We start from the raw sequence: 16,060 nt of genomic DNA, 5'->3' as shown, positions 1-16,060 counted from the left end.
CATTCCCTTGAGTTTGGTGTGATCAACCGCTGTTGTGGCTACCATAACTCCTGCGACACATGCTTGTTTCTCATCAAGTTTGTTGGGGTGGAGATAACATTGTGATGGGCGGCTGGTGACAGCCTCATCTCAATGTGAATGGAGCTAATCACCAATGCAAATTGCAATCAAAAGGGCTCATCCTCACCAAAGTGGGAGATAATTGTGCGACTGTGCCGATAGCAAAAGGTCAGTCACTTGTAGTATCAAAGCTTTCAAGTAATTATTCATTAGAAATTGTGTTTACGTTAGAGATTTTTCTGATTAAATAACAGTTTTAAGGGTAAGGCCAAATATTGTTCCATTTACTCTTGATTAAGTTTCTGATCAGTTTATCATTCTGAAATTTTCAATTGAATTTACAACCCAGCGTTTTAGCTTGGAAACACGCTTTGTTGCGCGCTAATCATTTTCCTGATTTAATGCATCTCTACCAGGTCTATTCTGCATTTCATGAGCACACAAAATAACATTAAGCATCTTTACATTTTCTTGGTATATTTTGCATTTTATTATTTTCAGAGAAAGGGCTCTGCGATGATCCACTCCTAAATTCAGTTTGCCATTTYCCTCCAGCCAAAAATCAAAGGCTTTTTATGAAAGTATACGCCGCTGTGTGCCTGATCTGTCCCAGCCAGCTGTGTGCAGATGGAGCCCTCTAGTGCCTTACCGTGGGATCTTGAAGAGGGCTTTGATGGGGTGCATCTCAGACAATGGGGGGTCKCCATCAGCCAGCTCTATGGCTGTGATGCCCAGTGACCACACGTCACAGCGGGCGTCATACGTGGAGTCATACTSCTGCTCACAGGCGATGACCTGGGATGACACAGGCAGGACAAACATGACACAAGCAGGTGAACACTTCTCATGCAAGTTGCTGTTTCTTACTGTAGATGATGATATGAAGATAATGTATTAGCAATAGTGAGGGAGTAACTTCGTATGGGCACCGAAAGGCTTTCATTGATTCTGAAGCTKAAGTAACATGAAACAACAATGCAGAAGAAGATCAAGTCATTTAAAAATTGTCTGTGTTTAAAATACACATTGTAATGTTGATTTAAAAGGTTACAGTTAAATTCATTCATCAGGTGAGTACATACTCACTCGTCTATCACTCTCTACAGTCCATATAGCACATCGAATGCAAATCAATGGTGTCATCATGTAGGATATTTCTGTGCTGAGAAGTCTTTGTGTTCTCATGCAACTGCAAGTAMAGGGGTTTAGTGGCGCATGTAAAAAAGGCTAACCTCAGGCGCCATCCAAAAGGGAGTGCCAACGGAGGTGTTTCTTCGCAAAAGTGCCCTCGTCAGCTGAGCAGACACACCTGGATAGAATTTAGGCGMTTTAATATAAAACACAACATCCTCAGTGAATCAGTGGTTGATGCAAAATCAAGATTTGATGTTTKATATCACATACCTGTTATAATGACATATTCACAGTTGTTTAATATGCTTTAATATGTACAGTACCAGTCAAAAGTGCGGACACACCTACTCATTCAAGGCTTTTTCTTTATTTGTACTATTTTCTACATTGTAGAATAATAGTGAAGACATCAAAACYATGAAATAACACATATGGAATCATGTAGTAAGCAAAAAAGTGTTAAACAAATCAAAATATATTTTGTATTTGAGATTCTTCAAAGTAGCCATCCTTGCCTTGATGACAGCTTTGCACACTCTTGGCATTCTCTCAACCAGCTTCATGAAGCAGTCACCTGGAAGGCATTTCAATTAACAGGWGTGCCTTGTTAAAAGTTCATTTGTGGAATTTCTTTCCTTCTTAATGCATTTGAGCCAATCAGTTGTGTTATGACAAGGTAGGGGTGGTATACAGAAGATAGCCCTATTTGGTAAAAGACCAAGTCCATATTATGGCAAGAACAGCTCTAATAAGCAAAGAGAAACAACAGTCCATCATTACTTTAAGACATGAAAGTCAGTCAATCAGGAACATTTCAAGAACTTCGAAAGTTTCTTCAAGTGYAGTCGCAAAAGCGCTATGATGCGCCCATCGAGCGCTATGATGAAACTGGCTCTCAAGAGGAACGCCACAGGAAAGGAAGACCCAGAGTTAGCTTTTTTGCAGAGGATAAATTCATTAGAGTTACCAGCCTCAGAAATTGCAGCCCAAATAAATSCTTCACAGAGTTCAAGTAACAGACACATCTCAACACGCAGGAGACTGCGTGAATGGSCCTTCATAGTCGAATTGCTGCAAAGAAACCACTACTAAAGGACACAAATAAKAAGAAGAAACTTGCTTGGRCCAAGAAACATGAGCAATGGACATTMGACTGGTGGAAATCTGTCCTTTGGTCTGATGAGCCCAAATTTTAGATATTTGGTTCCAACCGCCGTGTCTTTGTGAGACGCAGAGTAGGTGAACAGATGACCTCCGCATGTGKGGTTCCCACCGTGAAGCATGGAGGAGGAGGTGTGATGGTGTGGGGGTGCTTTGCTGGTGACACTGTCAGTGATTTATTTAGAATTCAAGGCACACTTAACCAGCATGGCTACCACAGCATTCTGCAGAAAAACGCCATCCCATCTGGTTTGCGCTTAGTTTAAAAAAAGAAGAGTTTTTTAAAGGATCAGGTTTTTGGGTGCGATAGAATAGATTCAAGGCATAATGTACAGACAAAGGTATGGTAGGATGTGAGTACATTGGAGGTAAACCTAGGCATTGTGTGATGATGAGAGATATTGTCTCTAGAAACATTTAAACCAGGTGATGTCATTGCATATGTGGGAGGTGGAACTAAATGGTTGGTTAAGGCATATTGAGCAGGGCTAGAGGCTCTACAGTGAAAYAAAATAATAATCACTAACCAGARGAGTAATGGACAAGGCATATTGACATTAGGGAGAGGCATGCGTTGCCGAGTGATCATAGGGGTCCAGTGAGTGTTTGGGCTGGCTGGAGACACGGCGATTCMGTTAGCAGGCCAGGGCTAGCAAGCTAGCAGAAGGGCCTTAGGGGGACGTCACGACGGAGGAAAGTCTGTTTTAGCCTCCTTGTGCGGTTCCGTMRATAGACCAGTCGTGATGGATTAGTAGGGTTCCGTGTAGCAGAGGGGTCCAGTCCAATTGGCAAATGGATCTATTCAGCTAACAGTCMGATATGCTCTAGACAGTTAGCGGGCCGCGGCAAGCAGGCTAGCAGATGGCCATTCCGGGGACGTCGCAACGTAGGAGCCAGTTGAGTAACCCCCTCGAGCAGATTACGTTGGTAGCCCAGTCGTGAAGGATCGGCRGGGTTCCGTACCTCGTACCAGCAGTAAAAGGGGTACAGGCCATTTGGCAAAATAAGTATTGTAGCCCAGGCGTGGCTGATGGACCTCTTCAGCTAGCCTGGAGATGGGCCTAGCATGGGCTAGCTCCAGGCTAATTGGTGCTTGCTTCGGGACAGAGACGTTAGCCAGGAGTAGTCACTCGGATTGCAGCTAGCTAGCTGCGATGATCCAGGTGGGTTCAGAGCTTGCGGTCGGAATCTGGGGATATGGAGAGAAAATTGGTCCGGTATGCTCTGCTTTGAATCGCGTTGTACAAACTGGCAAGAGCTTTCCGAGCTAAAGGTAGCTGATGGCCGCTAGCAGTGGTTAGCTGACTACTAGCTAGTAGCTAGTTAGCTGGCTAGCTTCTGTTGGGGGATTCCGGTTCAGAGGTAAAGAAAAATACTTTAGAATAAAGCAGAAAAAAGCAGTGGGACTATCATTTGCTTTTCAACATGACAATGACCCCAAATACACTTCCAGGCTGTGTAAGGGCTATTTGTCCAAGAAGGAGAGTGATGGTGCTGCATTTATTCTTTTTTTATTTCACCTTTATTTAACCAGGTAGGCCAGTTGAGAACAAGTTCTCATTTACAACTGCGACCTGGCCAAGATAAAGCAAAGCAGTGTGACAAAAACAACAACACGGTGTTACACATAAACAAACATACAGTTAATAACACAAAAGAAAAGAAAAATCTATGTACAGTGTGTGCAAATGTAGAAGAGTAGGGAGGTAAGCAATAAATTGTCCATAGAGGTGAAAATAATTACAACTTAGCATTAATACTGGAGTGATATATGTGCAGATGATGATGTGCAAGTAGAGATACTGGGGTGCAAAAGAGCAAGAGGGTAAGTAATAATATGGGGATGAGGTAGTCGGTGGTGCTATTTACAAGTTGGCTGTGTACAGGTACAGTGATCGGTAAGCTACTCTGACAGCTTATGCTTAAAGTTAGAGAGGGAGAAAAAGACTCCAGCTTCAGAGATTTTGTGGGGACRTCAAAAAATTTCATCAGATGACCTGGCCTCCACAATCACCCGACCTCAACCAAATTGAGATGGTTTGGGATGATTTAGACCGCAGAGTGAAGGAAAAGCAGCCAACAAGTGCTCAGCATATGTGTGAACTCCTTCAAGACTGTTGGAAAAGCATTCGTCATGAAGCTGGTTGAGAGAATGCCAAGAGTGTGCAAAGCTGTCATCAAGGCAAAGGGTGGCTACTTTAAATAATCTAAAATATTTGTTTAATATTGTTTTGTTTACTACATGATTCCATATTTGTTATTTAATAGTTTTGATGTCTTCCCTATTATTCTACAATGTAGAAAATAGTACAAATAAATAAAAACTTTTGAATGAGTAGGTGTGTCCAAACTTTTGACTGGTACTGTATATTTGTGTGCATATTACATGAATGTGAATTACATAAACAGAGRGAAAGTGTGTGAATCAATCAATAGCGATATGGCATATCACTTGGTGTGTTAACCTGCCATACCACCATAATCATTTCTAATTAAGTGGGACAGATTTTTATCAGCAGGATTCCACTTCATTCTCAGCACACAGAGGACATAAACATGCCTGGGGCAACTCAAAGTCATTTGCCAGAACAGCTTTCTTTTTATATGCAAAGGATCAAATAATGCAATTTAAATTGGCAATAATAGCCTTAGGTTAAGCTRTGGTCCATGAAATACAAAGATGTTACATAGGGTCGGTAACAAARACATGGAAAGAGGACTGCATCACAGCATTGATGCCCATATGTTAGCATTTACCAATAATATCACAGGCTTTTATGTGAACAAATTTTAAAAAATGGATTAACCGTGAACTATCAATGATGAGTTATCTGTTAAAGGCCCAATGCGCTCAAAAATGTGATAGTCCTGTGTTTTATATACACTCACCGGCCAGTTCATTATGTACACCAAATGGATCGCTCCTACAAACAGTGAGTCACGTGGCTTTCTATATAAAGCAGTTAGACAGGCATCGAGGCATTCAGTTACTGTTCGATTAAACGTTAGAATGGGCAAAACAAGTGACTTAAGCGACTTTGAAAGTGGTATTATCATCGGTGCCAGGCACACTGGATCCAGTATCTCGTGATGCCATTGCGTCAGCATGGACCAACATCCTTGTGGAACATTTCTGACACCTTATAGAATGCCCCAAAGAATTCAGTCTGTTCTGGAGGCAAAAGGGGGTCCGACGGTACCAGATGGGTGTACCTATTAAACTGTCCGGTGAGTCTATTTTTTCCACTCTTATGAGGTGGAATAATACAATGGTGAAATTGTATGATGAAATGCGCTTTAAGTGTAAAGAGTTGTTTTGAAATCCCAGAAATTTCAGCCGTTTTGGTGGGATGAAGTTTTGGCCTGCCTGATGCACATCACCAGGTGGTAAATTAGTTAATAAACGCAATAAGAAAGAGATTCCAACCTCTCTGCTAGTTTTCAAGTTATCCCTTCCCACTCTGGGCACTCCCAGACATTCCTAGCAAAAAGTCTTACCTGAGATATTGGTTCTTTGCTAAGAAGAATAGTTTTGTTTATTTTTGAACCATTTTAATTTAAAAACAATGCCAGAAATTGAATTTGTATTGGAGATTGTTAAAAAAGGCTGCACTGGACCTTTAAATGAAGGCCGCAGACAAGAAGTGAGATGCCTCCACAACAGAAAATCAAAGCCGTTACCCAAAGTCAACAAACTTGACTCCCCTCGTGGTCAGAAGCTGTTGTTTCCTTTTGACTCACAATGGATAATGCTGGTTGTTGTGAAATGCTGGAGACCCTGGCAGGTGGGAGAGGGGCTTAATAAAGCTGTCCGTAATGCCATTATAACTGTTCCGTTATATAATAAAGCTGTCTACCTCCATGTGTATTACAACCCACACCGCTGCCACCCTCCTGGTCAATCCCTCCCACTGTGTGATGGATGTACACGACCCCTCTGTCATTAGGCATTTTGCAGATTGGCCATCTCACCAAAAAGGGCGCCGTATTAAAAGTGTATATGCGATAACAAGGCTCCAGCAGTTGCTGGTCTCGGCATGAGCAGGCCTTTGAAGATCTGTGACTGAAGCCCCCGTGCACAGCTGTGTGTGTTGTCGTGTGTGTGTGTGTGTGTGTGTGGTGTGGTTGTGTGTGTGTTGGTGTGTGTGTGTGTGTGTGTGTGAGAGAGAGAGAGAGAAAGAAAGAAAGAGAAAGAGAAAGAGAGAGAGAGAAACAACAGTGGCTCCTCCAATACTCACCACTCTAGATTATGATTAATTACAAGAGCCATCCCTCCCACACATACAACTAGACTGGAGTCACAACTCCTTCCAGAGCTTTTAAACTTGAGATTTTTCCCAGTGTAGGAGGGTGACCTCCTCTCAGCTCGGCGATGGATTTCACTCCCATCATTTAAAGTAAATCTACTGTTTGTGATCTTTCTACTGCTCAAACAGACAACAACAAAGATGGGCTGTAGTCTACTGTAAGACTGTGTTGATCATATTGGTGGAAATGTATCACAGGAGATRAAGTGCAGCTACCTATACTGAGCACAATCAGACACTGTCTTGTTTATCAAGCTCACACCACTGGGTTATATTGCCTCAAATGACAAAGTGCTACTGTATGATCCCTTAAATGATTAACTGCATGTTGTACTGAAGATGTACAGTAGATACAGTATATAATATTTGACTGGATTGTAAAGCTGGGCAAAGTCCGACTTTATAAGCGAGACAGAAAAACCCAGGGGATCTCACTTCTAGAACCATCCAGAGCTGTCCGCCTGAGAGGTCGTCTGACTTGTAGAACATGCCGTAGAACTTGACCACGTTGGGGTGATTGGACAGGGTCCTCAGGATGTTGTACTCAGCCTCAATCTCCTCATCAACATCCTTTGACAAGGAGGACACATTAACATCAGTCACACAACATGTTGACTGAACACCAACACACCAGAAGACAAAACAACGTGTCGACAACTACTTAMATTTCTAAAAAAGATGGATGTTGAAATAAAATTGAAGGGAACTAAAACCCCCTCAATCAGAGCCCGGAACCATTAAACACAGGGAAACTAACTCTTGGTTAGAAGTACCAATGAAGCTTCTTCTATATCAGTTTAAATCTCAGTGGAAGTGAAGAGAAAGCATCACAGAGGCAGAATTCCTCTTCCTGGATACGTGAACGATACTGTCAGCGGTCTAATCAAGGAGAGGGATGAGCAGGGAAGCAGCTACATCTTCATACCCAGCTGGCGAGCTGCAGCAGGGGGCTAGCGAGAGGCGCAAGAGGGATTGAAGCACTGACACAATCACAGGCAAGCACTCAGCTTGAATCTCACAAACACAACATGGCGCCACTGAAGGCCCCCCTGGCCTCAGCGCCACAGACAGGTCTGGCAAGTAGCTGCACATCACTAAGGTCGTGACATACAGAAAGTCGGAGGGAGATGGTAAGGACGACTGTGGAGAGTGGGTGTAGAAATGGAGTGGAAATGGATGAAAAGGAGACAGGTAGTGAATCTACTTGGGAACAGTAAATACAGGGACAGGTACATGGGAGTACCAGTGACTCGCTCAATACGGAAGTGGTCAGATGACGCGGATGCTACGCTACAGGACTGTTCTGCTAGCACAGACTGGAAAATCTTCCGGGATTCATCCAATGGCATTGAGGAGTAAACCACCTCAGTCATCGGCTTCATCAATAAGTGCAACGACGACGTCGTCCCCACATTGACCGTACATACATATCCCAACCAGAAGCCATGGATTACAGGCAACATCCGCATCAAGCTAAAGGTTAGAGCTGCCGCTTTCAAGGAGCGGGACACTAATCCGGACGCTTATAAGAAATTCCGCTGCACCCTCAGACGAACCATCAAACAGGCAAAGCGTCAATACAGGATTAAGATTGAATCCTACTACACCGGCTCCGATGCTCGTCGGATGTAGCAGGGCTTGAAAATGATTACGGGCTACAAAGGGAAACCCAGCCGCGAGCTGCCCAGTGACGCGAGCCTACCAGATGAGCTAAATGCCTTTTATGCTCGCTTCGACGCAAGCAACACTGAAGCATGCATGAGAGTACCAGATGTTCCGGACGACTGTGTGATCACGCTCTCGGTAGCCGATGTGAGCAAGACCTTTAAACAGGTCAACATTCACAAAGCCGCAGGGCCAGACAGATTACCAGGACGTGTACTCAAAGCATGCACGGACCAACTGGCAAGTGTCTTCCCTGACATTTTCAACCTCTCCCTGACAGAGTCTGTAATACCTACATGTTTCAAGCAGACCACCATTGTCCCTGTGCCCAAGAAAGCGAAGGTAACCTGCCTAAATGATTACCGCCCCGTACCACTCACGTCAGTAGCCATGAAGTGCTTTGAAAGGCTGGTGCTGGCTTACATCAACATCACTAGACCCACTCCAATTCACATACCGCTCCAACAGATCCACAGACGAAGCAATCTCAATCGCACTCCACACTGCCCTTTCCCACCTGGACAAAAGGAACACCTGCGTGAGAATGCTGTTCATTGACTACACCTCAGCGTTCAACACCATAGTGCMCACAAAGCTCATCACTAGGCTAAGGACCCTGGGACTAAATACCTCCCTCTGCAACTGGATCCTGGACTTCCTGACGGGCCAACCCCAGGTAGTAAGGGTAGGCAACAACACATCTGCGTGTTTAGTCCCCTCACCCACGACTGCGTGGCCAAACACGACTCAAACACCATCATTAAGTTTGATGACGACACAACAGTGGTAGGCCTGATCACCGACAATGATGAGACAGACTAAAGGGAGGAGGTCAGAGACCTTGCAGTGTGATGCAAGGACAACAACCTCTTCCTCAATGTCAGCAAGACAAAGGAGCTGATCGTGGACTACAGGAAAAGGCGGGCCGAACAGGCCCCCATTAACATCGAAGGGACTGTGGTGGAGCGGGTCCACATCACCAACAAACTATCATGGTCCAAACACACCAAGACAGTCGTGAAGAGAGCACGACAACACCTTTTCCCCCTCAGGAGACCGAAAAGATTTGGCATGGGTCCCCAGATCCTCAAAAMGTTCTACAGCTGCACCATCAAGAGCATCCTGACCGGTTGCATCACCACCTGGTATGGCAACTGCTCGGCATCTGACCATAAGGCGCTACAGAGGGTAGCGAGTACGGCCCAGTACATCACTGGAGCCAAGCTTCCTGCCATCCAGGACCTATATATTAGGCGGTGTCAGAGGAAGGCCCAAAAAATCGTCAAAGACTCCAGTCACCCAACTCATAGACTGTTCTCTCAGCTACCGCACGGTAAGTGGTACCGGAGCACCAAGTCTAGGACCAAAAGGCTCCATCCACAGCTTCTACCTCCAAGCCATAGGACTGCTGAACAATTAATCAAATGGCCACCCGGACTATTTAACATTGGACAACTACCCCCCCCCCCCCCCCCCCCCCCCATTTGGTTTTTTACACTGCTGCTACGCGCTGTTTTATTATCTCTATTCATAGTCACTTTACCCATACCTACATGTACAAATTTCCTGACTAACCTGTACCCCCGCACATTGACTCGTACCCGTTAGTCCCCTGTATATAGCCTCATTATTGTTATTTTTTGCTGGTACTTTTATAATTTTTTACTTTAGTTTATTCAGTAAAATATTTCCTTCACTCTTTCTTGAACTGCATTGTTGGTTAAGCGCTTGAAAGTAAGCGTTTCACGGTAAGGTCTACACCTGTTATTTTCCAGGCATGTGACAAATACAATTGATTTGATTTAATGGGGAGGCAGGTATACGGAAATTAAGCGAAGAACTTATTCTGTTTGTATGCTTGGTTATACTGAGACAAGGCAAACAATAGTCAAGAAAAAACAGAGATGATTTCCTTATTAATTTGTTTGGTTTAGCGTTATCACTGGTAAGGGTTGACATTACTGGCGAAAATGAGCAAGAGCACCTAAACTTCTCAAGAGGACATATCAATTGATTGTGTCTCTTTTGCATTTTTAATTTAATTTTAATTGAACCTTTATTTTAACTAGGCAAGTAAGAAACAAATTCTTATTTACCAATGACAAGCCTACCCCGGCCAAACCCTAACGAAGCTAGGCCAATTGTACACCGCCCTATGGGACTCCCAATCACGTTTAACTTACATTATTGGGTGCAGGACTTTGACTGATGCCTGACTCCCATCCTTCCTGTTGTTCACTCTAGACTTTTCCACAGGTTCCTTTAACAATGGTCCCTGCAGTCAGCCAAAGATCTGCCAGGCCTCTCAGACCATAACAGCAAACCTCCCTACATTGAATTATAGAGCTCCAAGTGAATTTTTATTTTATTTCACCTTTATTTAACCAGGGTAGGCAAATTGAGAACAAAGTTCTCATTTAAATTGCGACCTGGCCAGAGATAAAGCAAAGCAGTTCGGACACATACAAACAACACCAATGTTACAACATGAAGTAAAACAAACATACAGTCAAGAATACAGTAGAAAAATAAGTCTATATTACAATGTGAGCAAGTGAGGTAGATAAGGAGAGATGAAGGCAAAAAAAAAAAAAATAAAAAAAGGCCACGGTCTCGAAGTAATCATGGGCTGCAAACTCTGCCCGCGGGCCAAATTTGCCCTGCGGTACATTAGATTTGGCCCCGCGCGGACAATTACCAATACTACTAGAGCTGGGCCGCGCGGTATTATAACAGCGCATTGCACCGCTAATACTACGAATCCCATAATGCTCTGCTGTGTTTTCGAACGCGCCAATCAGGACAGGACCCCAGAAACGCCCTCTCCTCTGTGACAGTAGTCATAGCAACATAGACGCTACAACTGTCAGCGCGCTATCCCTTCCCAAAAATGGCGAAAAGAAAGGCAGAAAACAAGGAGCCTTTCTGGACAAGTGGGAGGCAAATATCTGTTACATATGTAAAAAGACAAAAACCTGTTTGGTCTTGTTTGTGGAAGTTCAACGTGGCGTAAGTAAGGGAGTTACAACATTTAGACGACACTATGGAAACGAAAACCATGACAAATACAAGGACATGGACATTGGACTCCAAGAGCGCAGAGAAGGATAGAGGAGATGAAAAAGAAGTTTGGTTTCACACAGAATATGTTTCAAAAAAGCCACATCACAAAGTGAGGCTGCTGTATAAAGGCTAGTTTATAAGTGGCAAGCAGATGATCGCAAAAATCAGCCCGGCCTTTAATGAGGAGAGTTCGCTGAAAAAGTGCATGATGAAAGTTTTGACTCGTAGGCCCAGAGAAAAAGCAAGGCATTTTCAAACGTGAGCCTGAGCAGAACACAGTAGCTGATCGCACATGTGATCTTCCACCAATCTGTATGACCAGCTGCATTGGAAAAGGGAAAAGATTTCGTTTGCGTTCTTCCCTCGCTCCGGTGGATGAGAGCGTGCGACGCATCTGGGAAAAGTTTATTTTGTAATTTAAATCAGAAGGCTGCAAATAGAAAAGTAGGCATACGATTTTATTAAAATTTTATTTATTTAATAAATGAATGCCATTGATGTGTTTTTTTTCATTTGAAATTCGATTTTGCATGTCTCCACTATTAATTATATATTGTATGGTAATAAAGCGATGCTTGTTCCATATTCAATGTTTAAAGCAAAACTTGTTGGGTCCATATAAAAGGGTTCATTTGTTTCAATGTTGGCCGCGACTTTGTTCAGGTTTACATTTTGGCCCACTGGGTATTTGAGTTTGACACCCTGATAAGTAAATTACAATTATAACAAGTAAAACACTGAAATGTAGATTGCAGTGGTTAAGAATGTGCAAAATTAGAGATAATGGGGTGCAAAGGACAAAATAAATAAATAAATACAGTAGGGAAAGAGGTAGTTGTTTGGGCTAATATAAGATGGGCTATGTACAGGTGCAGTAATCTGTGAGCTGCGCTCTGACAGCTGGTGCTTAAAGCTAGTGAGGGAGATAAGTGTTCCAGTTTCAGAGAATTTTGTAGTTCGTTCCAGTCATTGGCAGCAGAGAACTGAAGGAAGGCGGCCAAAGGAAGAATGGTTTTGGGGTGACCAGAGAGATTATACCTGCTGGGAGGCGTGCTACAGGTGGGTGCTGCTATGGTCACCAGCGAGCTGAGATAAGGAGGACTTTACCTAGCAGGGTCTTGTAGATGACCTGGAGCCAGTGGGTTTGGCGACGAGTTTGAAGCGAGGGCCAGCCAACGAGAGCGTACAGGTCGCAGTGGTGGGTAGTATATGGGGCTTTGGTGACAAAACGGATGGCACTGTGATTAGACTGCATCCAATTTATTGAGTAGGGTATTGGGGCTATTTTGTTAAATGACATCACCGAAGTCGAGGATTGGTAGGATGGTCAGTTTCATTCCTTTCATTCATGCTTCATTCATGTACATGTAACAGTATAACTTTAAACCGTCCCCTCGCCCCGACACGGCGCGAACCAGGGGACCTTCTGCACACATCAACAACAGTCACCCACGAAGCATCGTTACCCATCGCTCCAAAAAGCCGCGCCCTGCAGAGCAAGGGCAACACTACTAATAGGTTTCAGAGCAAGTGACGTAACTGATTGAAACGCTACTAGCGCGTACCCGCTAACTAGCTAGCCATTTCACATCCGTTACATACACACATGTTGGAACTAAATGAAATGTGTATCCCTGCCAACACTTTCTCCTCTCTCGGGAAGCTTTGCTAATCAAGGAAAGATAACAGGCAACGTGTCAGTAGTTTAGCTTCAAAACATCCTGCATATGGCTTTGACCACACTGATCTACATGCAATGCTTCACCAAAACACACTTTCTCATTACCGCTATATCAACACTAAAGATATTAACAGCTTGCTATATATTATGTTATACAGTAGACCACTAAACCCCTGATTGAGCCCAATGACACATCTACTTGGCCAAGGGAGGCACTTAACAGGTTTAAAGCAGCCGAAGAGAAAGCTAAATTCAAACCAAACGACGATACTTACATCGGGAGTGTTATTCTGTGACTCATTAAGCCTTGGACAGTGCAGACAAATGACTAAAGTGTCTCATAGTAAAACAAGACCCATACAGATGACGCTTGCTTATACCCGAGGGGACATGTAACAAGTAGCATTGCACTGGGAATCTGGATTAGCACGCACCACAGGGACCCTGTCGATGTCCAGCGAGACACCACTAACAACACTTCAATGTCTTCAGCATCAATTGGATTGGCCTGGGATTACCTTGACTGGTGCTTTTCTCTACCCCAACCTCCACACAAATCAAACTGAAAGAGCTTACTAATACAATTCCTTCTTTTTTTAAATATAATTTTCTATCTGACTTTGGTGTCTTTATCCAATGACTGTCACGCCCTGACCTTAGAGATCCTTATTTATTCTCTATGTTTGGTTAGGTCAGGGTGTGACTCGGGTGGGAAAATCTATGTTTTCTATTTCTTTGTTGTTTTGCCGAGTGTGGTTCCCAATCAGAGGCAGCTGTCTATCGTTGTYTCTGATTGTGGATCATATATAARTTGTCATTTTCTGTTTGGGTTTTGTGGGGTGTTGTTTTCGGTTTAGGTTGTTGCCCTGACAGAACTGTGTGCTTTCGTTTTCTCCTTTTGCCATTTTGTTTGAGTGTTTTWRTGAACATTAAATCATGAACACTTTCCACGCTGGTCTCATTCCGACGACGAACGTTACAATGACAGGTGGGATATTAAGTCATATTAAGTAATCACATAATGAGGGGTGGTTTCTTGGACACAGATTCAGCCTTTTCAATAGTAAYTCTCCATTGAGTTTGCTTTTTAGTCCAGGAATAGGTTTAATCTGTGTCCGGGAAACTGCMCCATAGTATCATAAATTAAGGATAAATCACTATTATCAAAGCAGATGGGTTAGGCCTGTAATAAATCAGTCTGTATAAAGTGAGGCCATAAACAACCTGATGGTTCAAAGGTGCAAAGTAAGAGGTGCCTAAACATTCACCTGAGTGAGTAGTAGTGCGATGTGATGGATCAGAAAAAACATTTACATATGTATGTACTCCATATTCCCTGAATGATGAATATTCTCAATGAGAGGAGTTCAATTCTCACATCTCTTCAGTTTGTCACATAAGTGCAATGTGTCACAGAGGTTGACTGACCCTGTGGGAGATGGGGGAGCGTTTATTTTGAGCACCGGTTGACGTGAAAAAAGGTAAACGATGTTTGGACCACCAGGTCTCTCTCTGTCACTGCACCAGCGTGGATAGATTTATGAATTGGCGTAGGAGCAGGGTGAGTGATGGCTTGACACGAGATGGACAGAACTGATCTGAAACATGCAGCGCAAAGTGGTGACTGATGTCCTTCAATGTGTCCTTCCTCAAAGAAAGCAAACATAACGTGGGACAAGGGGGAGAGAATAGCCTTCTTTATAAGTCTGCACATGTAACACTAGGCGAGACCGCCCAATCATTTTCCTCCCTGTAAGACTTCAGATAAAAGACAACGCTATCATCATTTATCAACCGGAAATTAATTTTACCAGCTCAGTCCCGTTCAAATACAGTAAATCACACATGCCTCGTGCATCAATAAGGTGAAAACGTTTTTTTTGGAGCCATTGATTTACTCTTAACGAATGGAACTATTTTGTTTCTAAGCATCTGTGAGTCTACTCAGTGCATTGCATACGTGTTGATTCTCCTGTTGCCCAGACATCTATGCCAGGCTATTGTAACAACAGTAAGTTTATATTGCTAGAGAGCAGCTGTGTGGCCAAAGTGGCTGGCAGCATCAGACACCTACTCTACAATATCAACTTTCTCCTGGTGCTCAAGCCTCTGATCTGAATTAGTAGGATATTGCYAGTCCAGCTGCTATTGCTCTCAGGAAAGTACTCAATTGATGGCTAAAATGAAAATATATACAGTACCAGTCAAAAGTTTGAACACACCTACTCATTCAAGGCCTTTTCTATATTTGTACTATTTTCTACATTGTAGAATAATAGTGAATACATCAAAACTATGAAATAACACACATGGAATCATGTAGAAACCAAAAAAGTGTTAAACAAATCAAAATACATTTTATATTTGAGATTCTTGCATACCTTGTACCTTGTTTGTAACAGTTGATTCCCCATCACATCCTGCTAAGTGTGTCTCTGTGTCTATCCTAGCAACATGTCCCTGACCAAATCATGCTAATCAGCCGTGATAAGTTATTCATGCAGTGGTAATCAGCAATGCGATCTAGTTCTAAATATTCAGGTGCCATGGAATCATGTAGTAACCAGAAAAAGTGTTAAACAAATCAAAATATATTTCATATTTGAGATTCTTCAAAGTAGCCACCCTTTGCCTTGATGACAGCGTTCCACACTCTTGGCATTCTCTCAACCAGCTTCACGAGGTAGTCACCTGGAATGCATTTCAATKAACAGGTGTGCCTTGTTAAAAGTTCATTTGTGGAATTTCTTTCCTTCTTAATGTGTTTAAGACAATCAGTTGTGTTGTGACAAGGTAGGGATGGTATACAGAAGATAGCCCTATTTGGTAAAAGACCAAGTCCATATTATGGCAGGAACAGCTCAATTTTCGCTACATGACATGGCCAGTTCACAGGTTTCTCAACTCTTTCAGGTGACTCATTTCTGTATCCCCATCTAAGGAATGTGGAAAACATGAACGAAATTCCGACGTTTGTAACCATACCATG

General features: G+C 43.1%; 1 pseudogene; it reads right to left on the bottom strand.

Annotated features, from left to right (window-relative positions):
* Window positions 1-16,060, bottom strand: part of LOC111959963 (myosin-IIIb-like) — an 87,662-nt pseudogene that overhangs the window by 71,513 nt on the left and 89 nt on the right.

The sequence above is a fragment of the Salvelinus sp. IW2-2015 genome, linkage group LG36 (assembly GCF_002910315.2).
Source record: "Salvelinus sp. IW2-2015 linkage group LG36, ASM291031v2, whole genome shotgun sequence".
Taxonomy (NCBI): domain Eukaryota; kingdom Metazoa; phylum Chordata; class Actinopteri; order Salmoniformes; family Salmonidae; genus Salvelinus; species Salvelinus sp. IW2-2015.
This window is presented reverse-complemented; position numbering and strand designations above follow the sequence as displayed.